The sequence below is a fragment of the Lynx canadensis genome, chromosome F2, assembly GCF_007474595.2.
Source record: "Lynx canadensis isolate LIC74 chromosome F2, mLynCan4.pri.v2, whole genome shotgun sequence".
Classification (NCBI taxonomy): Eukaryota; Metazoa; Chordata; class Mammalia; order Carnivora; family Felidae; genus Lynx; species Lynx canadensis.
Window position 1 is genome coordinate 62,436,960 of NC_044320.2, and position 11,924 is coordinate 62,448,883.

Here is an 11,924-nt window from a genome sequence, read left to right on the forward strand (position 1 = left end):
AAATAATTAAAACATAAAAGTCCAGATACCACAATTGCATACAAAATTCACATTTAAAATATCTTACTCCCAGTAGTACTAGGTTATAAAAGAGCCATATTATATACAACCATAAAAAATATGAAAAGGGAGAAAGGAGAATTTGGGAAAATAGCTTTCATCAAAATAAATGAACTTACAAAAGCCAGTGGATATGTGGCCCTCTTTCATGGTCCCCAGTCTCATCTCACAGTCAAATCCCAAAGATGCCAAAGAGACAGAAGGCACTGTATCTGTCCCATCTTAATTCAGCCCACGTGGTTCTGGTCTGCCTTTTCTAGTGAGTTCATCTTGAAGAGGGAAAATCGTTTCAATCTACATTTAGTAAACTTTGTCATCAGTATGGCTATCTTAGTGACATGATTTTGCTGACCTGTCATTCCTGCTCCTATCACACTATTAAAAAAAAATAAAAACTTTTTTAAGTGGGCATAAATTACTAGCTTTACTTACGATGAGCTGAGCTGGGTTTATGCTTTTTTCACTTAGCTAATACTTATTTTAGAAGCTTAATTTTATGAGTTTATCTTACACATTTTCACCACTTAACTCTTCTTATTGGAAGTTAAACTCTGGCCTGCCAAAAGGAATATGGTCATAAACTGGTACTCAATGCCAAAAGCAAGCAGCCTTATGAAATTGTACCCTTAAGTCCTAGCTTTACATGTTTTTAATCTTGAACTCTGGCTATTAAAGTATGTGTAACATGGGAGTACCTTTCCCTCTGACATATTGGGGAAACACCAGTCCCTGATTCTCCATTGGGAAAGAAAGAATGAGAGAAATAAAAAACAAGAGATGTCCTTCACTTCGTGTGCTTCTGGGGCTATTGACGCGTGTGGCTTTACCAGAACAGGACTCAAGCACGGTGAATCGCGCACACAGGAAGTTTGTCCCTTAGCCTGCAGACTACAGCCCGACTCGGTTATTAAACCAGTCTCTTGTTAAGGCTTGGCCTTTCCACGATGTAGAGGTCTCAGTGCGGTGACTCCAAACAAGCCTCAGTGTCCCCTTCTCGAATAAACCGTTGCCTGGCATTCATGGCTCCATCAGGATTATTTTGAACTTCAAGTCATCCTAATAGCATTTCTTCCACCTAATAGTTCACACGCCCTCGCACACCATCGGTGCACCCGTCCACACCAAGCTTCCAAACCCGGGCAACTTCACCCATAACTCCCGTAGTATTAGAGAGGACACTTATTGATTCATGCCTGCCCGTTCCCACTTCCTGACTTGAGTCTCCACCAAATTATACTTTCCACAGCACCCTCTCTGTTCTGCCCAGCAACAGCAGCAGAATGAAAGAGCCTCTCTTGCCAAATGAAAACAGCCGAGTCACAGGCAGGGCTCCTATTGGTCGGGCGTGGGTCTCTCTGTCTGGGGACCATGGCCAGACGGCTGCAGAACTCCGGTGGGCAAGTCTAGGTCATGTGTCTACGTCTAGAGAAACCAAATGCATGGAGCAAAAATGTGCTGTTACCCAAAAGGAAAATCTGGATGGTATTTGTGGAAGGGGAAATAGATGCTGGACCCGCAACCACAAATATTGTCTACAATAGCTCCTAAGCTATTTATATCCCAAGATATAAATAAAATTACATTTACTTTAACGTATCTTTTGAAACCACATATTTATTTGTTAAAGGTCATATAAATAAATAAGAAAAAGATAATAGGGGTGCCTGGGTGGCTCAGTCAGTTAAGCACCAGACTTTGGCTCAGGTCATGATGTCTCATTTTGTGGGTTCCAGCCCGGCGTCAGGCTCTGTGCCCACAGCTCAGAGCCTGGAGCCTGCTTGGGATTCTGTGTCTCCCTCTCTCTCTGCCCCTCCCCTGCTTGTGCTCTGTCTCTCTCTTTCTCAAAAATAAGTAAATAAACAAACATTTTTTAAAAAAAGAAAAAAGATGGGACACCTGGGTGGTTCAGTCAGTTAAGCTCAGACTTCACCTCAGGTCATGATCTCGTGGTTCTTGGGTTCGAGCCCCGTGTCGGGCTCTGTGCTGACCGCTCAGAGCCTGGAGCCTATTTCAGATTCTGTGTCTCCCTCTGTCTCTCTGCCCCTTCCCTGCTCGCACGTTGTCTCTCTCTGTCTCAAAAATAAACAAACATTAAAAATTTTTTAAAGAAAGAAAAAGATAAATAACCTAATAGAAAAATGGGCAAAGTACACAAACATGGAGATGCTGAAAAAGACAAATATCGGAAGAGCTGATCAACCGTGCTCATGAGAAAATCAAAATGACAAAGAGATAATGATCTTCACTTATCAACAGTATAAATCACAAGATGCCATTTTTTTAATCTTGAAAATGCTTATGGTTGAAAGATACTTGGTACATGCAAAGATACAGAAAAGTCCTTTAGGAGAAGTGTTATGTTGGTATAAATTGGTGGAGAAAGATCTAGCAAAGAACTATCAAAACTAAAATGCATGACTCAGCAACCCTATGCTAGGAATTTACTTACTGGTACTCTCCAAGATGCAGAAATTTGCCAAGACGTAAGTACAGAATTATTCACTAAAGCATAATGAAATTGCAAACAAAACAACTAAAACTGAAAACAACCCTGTGTCCATCAATAACAGGACAAATTAAATATGATACATCTGTTTAGTGGAACACTAGGAGAACATGGAAGAGAATTCAGTAGCTGTATATGCAGAAAAGCTTCCAGATATCAAAGTGAAGAAAAACAAGTACAGAACAGTATGCCTTGTATGAAATCCTATGCGTGAACAGAAAAAAGGTCTATCAATATATGTGGAAATATACACACTTTTCTGAAAATAATCAAACATTTAAGAGGGATTACCTTGCAAAAAGAAAAAACAGTTTTCTCATGTTCCCTAGGTATACACTTCTCTACAAGCTGATGTTTCCAACCTTACAAATGTGTTATTTTGTTTTTTAAAACATCAACAGGGATTGAGTGGGAAGGAAACAAATAATTTTTCTGTTTTCTTCTTTGTGCTTTTCTGATTTATTGAGAGACTAATGTGTGTTACACATTTCAAAGTGTATACTTAAAAGAGGACTAACTTGACAGTATATTGGCATGAAGTGACGGTAGATGAGAAAATAAAACAGAATACACACAACATAACAATTGGGAGTTTACTGTGTAATGGGCAATACACTAAGCACCTTACATATATAGGTAGGTATATGATATTATTTAAGCCTCATTAGGAGGATTGGGATTCTGAGATGAGTACTTTCATTATCCCCATTTTATAATGAAAATAATGAGGCTGAGGGAAGCTCAGCAAATTGCCCACGGCTCCTCTCGGATAGAGCGAGATTGAAAGCCAGCCACTGTGAGTCTAGCCCTGGTGTACTTCTGAGGCGTCATTTCCAATACAAATGGAAAGAGGGCCACAGAAACTGTCTTTCCATGGGGCTAGACTGTGGAAGAATATGCGTTGCCCTCTATGTTACTAAGTCTTTAAATTAACTGGTAACATCCCTTTTAAGTTCCCTGCCCTAACCGAAGTTATAGAATTGAGGTGGTACTAAAGCCTGCCTTCCCCAGGATGGAGGAAATCAGAAAGGAGATTAAATACATAATATTCTTTTAAAAGTCGTGATACGCTCCTCAAATAGAAGGTATTGTTAGTATAGAATAAGCCTCCCAAAGGACTGCGGGCTGACAGAGTTACTAATTGCGCTTCTGAGCCGGGGGACGGCCTTCACACCGGAGCACAAGGCTAGTTTTCGCAGCCTTCACCTGGGGAGCTCACTGGGCTTCGGCTCCTTATTTGAGCCTTGAGCCCAGACTATGAGGTAATGGTCTGATTCTCATTTTGAAACACATAAAACCCAAGGAGGTTAACTAATTTCCCTAAGGTCACACAGAAGTCACTGGTGCAGTTGGAATTGAAACAGAAGTTTCTTAATTCCGAGCCACTGTAAGGCTCTCAAGGCAGAGCGCTTGTTGAGTAATTGCACAATGACACGAGGGCACTTTACAATTCCACGGAGAGGAGTCCCCAGACGCAAAATACTTCATTTTAAAATTGAAAACTCTCAACTTCCAAAAGACGGATGTCGTCTCCAGCCGCCAAGTTAAGCATCTCAAAGAATCTCTCGGGAAAGCCTCCTAAATATTCTACATAGTACACTTGGCCCTGGGAACTTACCTGAAAGGCTGGCGCCGCAAATGTGTAAGGATCTGTGTACAAGGTTTCTCCCGGAAAGCACCTACGCGTGCATGAACGTAAAGGACTAGTATAGGATTGCGTAGAGCTGTAGGAGGAGCCTCAGGACCCTCCCTGAATTGAAATTAACCTGAGGGTAAAGCCTACAAAAGTCCACTCAAGGTTAGCAGTTCTTTCTTAAAGGGTCACTAACCTCAGACACCCAAATAGTAAGATGATTTTACAAATCATTAAAATAAGTGTTTTGATGGGAAATAATGCAAAGGAGTTTAGCACAGGTCCACCGTAGACAATCTGCATCAAACAAAGATAATGTTGGCTAAAAACCAGACATCAGCAGGGTAACCTTCGGCCAACACACAGGTGGAATGGGAAGGAAGGAACTGTTCACACCTGCGTAGCTACTCGGTGGGTAGACTAACCCTTCCCATCCCTAACCTCAGCTCTCCTGAAAGACCAAAGAAAGAACTAGGAGGCGTCTCTTCCTTTGGTGCAAACACATACCCCAGGCCACACTAGCTGGGATGAAGTTAAGAGATCTGAGTTGTCCTCATATAATCCAAACGTGGCCAGGAAGCCTGGGCGGCTCTCACTCAGGACTGTGTTTGCAAGAGGAAAACTCCCGCCTCGCTCCAAAAGCACAGAAGGTTCTATGGATTTTTCCCAAGGTTGTGGATACACAGAGGATGATCTCACACTTTGGTCTTTAAACCTCTATCTCTTTCCCCAGATTTCTACTTTCACAGCCGTTGCTCCAACTCTTCCCCCAAAGAAAGGCCTCCGGGCAAGCTCTCCTTCACTCCTCTGGGCTCTTTCTCAGCTTCTTCGCCTGCCTTGGTTCTTCCTCTTTTCATTCCCACCCCACTGCATCACAGAACTTCCCCACTCGTCGCTGTGATCCAGTAAGTCAGCCAGCAAAGGGGAGCAGGCAGAGCCAGGGCCTGGAGGGAGGAGGGGGGCCGGGATCCAAGTCAGCGAAAAGAGCAGACCCTCATGAGCTGAAAAGACTGGAAGCCGAGGTAGGACTCACCCTGGTCAGCATGTAAATCTGCCCACGGAGGTAGCGCTTCTGCCTCCCGTCCCCAGCTTCCCGGCATGGAAATAATAATAATGTAATGGACTCGAAACAATAATAGCATAAATTAAATTAGTTGATATGAATAAAGTGCTTAGTGCAGAGCTTAACATTTAGTGAGTGCCCAGTGAGTGCCCGCTATGATCGTTGTTCTCCCACACCCTGAACCTCCTCCGTCCCTGTATCAAAGTCCAATGTAGTTGACGGGAGGAAAATGCTAAAAAGCATGAGTTGGCTGCAGTGGTTCTCATGCTGTGGCCAAGGACTAATCTTATTTTCAGTTTCCAATCTGTCCTGGTCCTTCTGCACACGTCTAGAATGCAGCTCCACAGGCAACTTGCTGTGTGAACTTGACAGGTTAAACCCTGTTAACGAGATGCGCTCACCAATCATGAGTTCATCACATTTGGATGTCACAGCAATATCGTGTTGTTAAGAATGTTTCTAAACACTTGTTCTCAATTTCTGTCACGGACTAGTAACGAGAGTTCTCAGACCACACTCAGCGTGGCGGGTAGTCATTAGCCGGGGCCCGTGAGCTGAGCTCCACCAGGCTGAACTCCTCTGAGCTCCAGCAATCTGAAAGTGTACTTAGCCTTAGAGAAAACTGATACGCCTCTCCCCACGTATCCAAGGAACCAGAGGTATGCTTATAGTCCCAAACTCCACGACCCTGTCTTCAACCCAGGCCTTCGGCTGAACAATCTGTGAGGCGGTCAGGGTCCCCTCTGTGCTCCTTCCGGTGGCTAGTCCCTGTATCTTTCCACTCTTTCTCCCCAGCCCAACCTGGCACAGAGATGCACAAAAGAAAAACCTACTTGCACGGGATAACCATTTGATAAACTAATTCATGCTACCATGTTAGAGATTTGATGGGGGAGGGGAGGGGCTTAAGAAGGCATTTGAGTTACAAAATAGTAGTAAAGGGAGGATAATCGTCCCTATAAAGAAACATTAGACAGTTGCAAGTTTTGGTGAGAATGTGAAGGAACTGGAACCTTCATACACTGCTAGTGGGAACATAAAATAGTATAGGTCTTCAGAAAACAGCCTGGCGTTTCTTCAAAACGTTAAACAGAGTTTCCGTAGGACCTAGAAATTCTATTTTGAAATATCTACCCAAGAGAAATAAAAACATCAGTATACACACACACACACACACACACACACACACACACACACAAAGCCTGTACATGAATGTTTACAGCACCATTATTCATAACAGCCAGAAAGTAGAAACAACCCAAATGTCCATTCAAAGGCGAATGGAAAAATAAAATGTGGTGTAGTCATAAAATGGAATACTATTCAGCAATAAAAAGAACTGAGGTACTGATACATGCCACAAAATGAATGAAACTTGAAAACACACAAAGCGAAAAATGACAGGCAGAAAAGGCCACGTATCGTATGATCCCATTTATATAAAATGTGCAGCAGAGGCAAGTCCACAGAGATTGAAAGAGGATTAGTGGTTGCCTACAGCCGGGGGAAATGAGGAGTGACTACTACCAAGCATGGGCTTTTTGTTTTTGGAAAGACAAAAATTACCAAAATTAAATTGTGGTGGGGCGCCTGGGGGGCTCAGTCAGTTGAATGTCCGACTTCAGCTCAGGTCATGATCTCACAGTTTGTGGGTTCAAGCACCACATCAGGCTCTGTGCCGACAGCTCAGAGCCTGGAGCCTGCTTCGGATTCTGTGCCTCCCTCTCTCTCTGTCCCTCTCCTGCTTGTGCTCTGTGTCTCTCTGTCTCAAAAATAAATAAATAAATAAACATTAAGAAAAATTAAATTGGGATGGAAAACAATTGAATTGTGATGATGATTCCATAACCCTGTGAATACAGTAGAAAACACTGAACTGTATACTTTAAATGAATAAATTATGTTTGTTAATGATATCTCAAGAAAGCTTTTCAGAGTAAGGCTATTAGCATTTAATTATATATGTTAGTATACATGATGAGATGTTTCAGTTCAGCAATAGTTTTGGGAGAACTACTTCCAGAAGCACCAAACCACATAGGGATAATCCATATGCAGCCTATACATAAAAAAAAATTTTTAATGTTTATTTGTTTTGAGAGAGAGAGAGAGAAAGTGTGTGTGTCTGTGTGTGTGTGTGTGTGTGTGTGTGTGTGTGTGCGCGCACAAGCAGGGGAAGGAGGAAAGAGAGAGGAGAGAGAGAATCCCAAGCAGGCTCCACACTGTCAGCACAGACCCTGATGTTGGGCTTGATCCCTCAAATCATGAGATCATGACCTAAGCCAAAATCAAGAGTCGGTCACTTAACTGACTGGGCCCCCCAAACCCCGTTACGTAAAAATTTTAAACTGCATCCACAAAAAGACTGGAGCAACCCCCTTACAATATGAAGAGCAAGCATTGCCTTCGTTCTGTGGAAGTAATTATTTTTTTCCTCAAACCAATTCTTCTTTATTTAAAATGTTTTCCTGTATTTTTGGTGTTTCATTTTATAATAAAAAAAAAACATGACCCCAAAACGTATAGGGAGGTGCTCTTTTTCCAATATTTTTTACAATTTTTTTTTTTTTAGTTTATTCATTTGTTTTGAGAGACACAAAGAGAGCGAGCGGGGTAGGGACAGAGAGAGAAGGCGAGAGAATCCCAAGCAGGCTCCGCACTGTCAGCATTGAGCCTAATGAGGGGCTCGAACCCACAAACCATGAGATCATGGCCTGAGCTGAAAACAAGAGTCGGACGCTTAACCGACCGAGTCACCCAGGCGCCCCTGGAAAGTGCTCTGTGTATATAACCCAAATTGATCCGTATGTGTTGACCCATGTTGACATGAAAATCTAGCCCTTGGGAAGTGTTGAAGACACATTGCTTTAGCAGACAGGGATTGTGTTATCTTCCCTTCCGGAGGTGCTCATGAGGGTGGGCACTGGAAAGCCCTACAGGGAGAAAAGAAACACCCCGTGATGCTCCGGAGACCCCTGTACTGGAGCCAGGGCGTGGCTGCCATTTACTCTTCTGAGACAGCTTGTACTGACATTTGGGTTTATAATTCTAGGTCCTCTTAACCTGCCAAGGGAGAGACTTGGAGGGAGCATTCATTTGGGATTCATTTGGGGGTGGCCTTTTAAGTATCTGCCCTGGCAAAGGGAGATTCTGCTGCAGGTTTGCGTTTGTTTGCTTTTTCATGGCACTCCTCTCCCTTCCAAACTGACTTTTCTCATCTTCCTTGAATATAGTGTCCTCAAACAAATAACGAGTTGCAGGTACACATAACTGCTTAGCTATTTACAGAGCATTTGCAATGTAAATACAATGAGCTCAAGAGTATTCTTGTGTAAAGTGCTAACAAATATTTGTTCTGCTGAGGAGAGCCCCAGCCCTCCCAGGCTGGGATGGCTCTGGGGCCGGCCAAGAACAGCCTTGGTGCAGGCCCCAGGCCACTAGCTCTGTGCTCCCCTCACACTTTGGCAGCCAAGGCAGCTGACCTCCTAACTCAGTGAAATTAAAAGAACACTTAGTCACAAATGGAGGTTTAAACAGTCTCATTCCTTGGCTTATCTCAGAGTCCGTGTTTCTGAAACAGAACTTAGTTTGGGAATAAAATTGTACTTTCCTTCCTGCGCTTGCCAGGTCAGAGTGGCCCACACCTGAAGCTGTCACTGTTTGCCGAGCCCTCCAGACCCTCTCCTGAACCCACAGTGTTGGAGACATCCCGGGGCGGGGGGGGGGGGGGGTGGCGGTAAAGGTGCCAGTGAAAGCCACAAAGAGATCTCATGACGAAAACTCATGACAGAGTTACTTTCCCGAATGACATCAGTCTGGGTGCAGAGAGAAGAGAAGGGGTGGAAAAGAAAGTGAAGGGAGAGCTTTTCCACAAGGGAAATGTCAAAGTTCCAGAACCTTTCAATGGCTTCCCATTGCTCGAAAGATAAAGCTCACGTTTGTCCTCGAAGGCTGTGGGACCAGTCCGCCATACTTCTCCATCTTGCTCACTTCCCCCTGCTCTCTGTAATCCAGCCGTGCTCACCATACCCCCTCCCAGAACCAGGTCTTTGCTGTCTTCTGCCTCCACCTCGCTCTCCTTCCCGTCTCTGCTAGATAATACCGTGCCATCCCTCAGGGTTCAGGCCAGGAGTCAAGTCAGTTCCTCAGGAAATGCTTCCCTGACGTCCTGTCCAGTTCAAATCCCCTGAGCATAGGCACTCTGGGTGTCCTGCACCTCCCCTGTCTACACTTGTCAAGGTTACAGTTTTTGCAGCCATATTGGTGTTTGATTCTTTCTCTCCCTTGACAAAACAGTAAGCCTGTAAGATCAAGAGTCGGAAATATTTTGACTCTTAGGGCTTCAACAATGTCTCGGGCATAATAGGCGTTTAGTAAGTATTGAATGAATGAGTGAATGAATGAAGCCGGGCCTTAACTCAAGTCTTTCCCCTCGAAAGCACGTTTTCTTAAAATAACATTTACTGGATGGAGCACCTGGGTGGCTCAGTCAGTTGAACATCCGACTTCGGCTCAGGCCGTGGTCTCCCAGTCTGTGAGTTCAAGCCCCATATGGGGCTCTGTGCTGACGGCTCGGAGCCTGGAGCCTGCTTCAGATTCTGTGCCTCCTTCTCTCTGCTCCTCCCCCACTCGTACTCTATCTCTCTCACACACATACAAAAGTAAATAAACATTTTTTTAAACATTTAAAAGAACATTTACCAGAAAGGGAAAAGCCTAATCATATAAAAAGGTAGGAAAAGAACACTCAAGGTAGAGACTATCAAGTACAAAGACTCAATGTTCCAGAAAGAGAAAGGCAGCTGGGAGGTAGAGTGAGCGAAGGAGGTGTGATCACAGGCCATAGAGCCTCTCCTCTTCCCATCTCTCTGAGACTGATGACCTCCCAACCCTATTGGAGTATATTTACAAATACACTGGTGTGATCCTGACATTGCCCCCACCTCATCTCCACCACATCCTCCAACACTCCTCCCCCACGCCACACACACACACACACACACACACACACACACACATGCACGCACACACACACACACACACACACACACAGAAAGAGAGAGAGAGCTGGCCACTGCCCTAAAATAAATTCTAAAAGAGGGGAAAACATCCTCATTTCACTTTGCAGAGGTGTTTTTAACTTTAATACCTCACCTATCTAGAACTTCAAAGTTTCTCTGTACCTGCAATGAAGAGGGGGGGAAAAAAAGCAGACTAACAGAGAAAGCATCAATAAGAAAAATGGTGCATTTGGCAATGGTGCAAAAGCATGCTGCCTGAGGCTACTACTCAGGAAAATACACTAAAAAGAGATCCCAGAAAAGCCTTCAACTACGAGGGGAAAAGGTACAAGTTCTATTTTTTCAAATTTGTTAATGTTCAAGGGAAAATTGTTTTTAATTTAAATATGATGGAGACATCCCAGCCCATGCATGTTTCTGGGGCATGCTAGCAGCTGTTGATCAATTCAGAGAATAGATGGTCAATATTCCATATCCTTTTGCTTCATTTAAATAGCCAGGCGCAGCAAAAACCTCAATTTCAAGCTCATGGATTTTCCCATTTGCTGCTCTAAGAGCCCATAAACATATGTATCTTTGGAAAACTATCATGTGTTTTCAACTTCCTGAAGAATTCTTGTAAAATATAACCGAACCACATTACCCTTTGTCCTGAGCTTTTATTCCACTAATGGACAAATTGGGAGGAGGCTGAGAACAAATGTGCTATTAATTACCCAGATGGCTTTTTAATAGAACCTTGGATTATTCTTCAGCCTCTAAACATTGTCCAGAAATTTCTTAATAACACTGGTGTGCAGGGCATTCCTTCCAGAAGAATAAAGATCTCATTGACTGGCAGGCTGGCTCAGTTATGTCAGGTTGGTTTAGGAGACGGTAGACAAAGGGTGGGTATTGTATAGACCAGAGACATGTCTCAGCTGCCCAGTCTCCTGAGCAATGACAGATTTTCTAATTCACTGCAGATTCTCACAAAACTGGGTGGCCAGCTTTGGAGAGGACCAACAGTGGGCCTATTGATTCTGGGTGGGAGCAACAGAATTCTGAATTAACCTGAATTGATTCAATACAACAGAGAGTCTTGGTATCGGATTAAAATTAGGATTAATACATTAAATGTTAGGTCAGAATGTTAAGTCCCAGTGCTGAAAGACCTACATGCAGTAAGTCGAAGCTAATGCAGGCAGGTATTTCAGGCAGGAGATAATCTGTACTTTTAAACTCTAGGAATACGTCACCCAAAATTCACTGGCCCAGATGAAGCCTTTTATGAAACTATGTGTTGTGTTATGGTTTGGGCTGCTTAGATCATAAACAGTCATTTTAAATGTGTGCCTCTTAAATTCATCGTGTGTGTGTGCATGCGTGTGTGTGTGTGTGTGTGTGTGTGTGTGTGTGTGTGTAGAGAGAAAGAAGCTTTCATCTGACATAGTAATGGCTGAGAGACAGCCTGGCTCATTATTTGTTCCCGCTTTTGTAAAATTATCTTGCCAGGGGCAAACTCTGCTGCTTCCAGCTTTCCAAGTAGACAGCAATTAACTTTCGCTGTGCTCTTTAGCAGATACATGCTCCTATTAAATCACGAAGGATGCAAACTACCATTTTGAATATGTTTTCCCAACTACTAGATGAACGTATTTA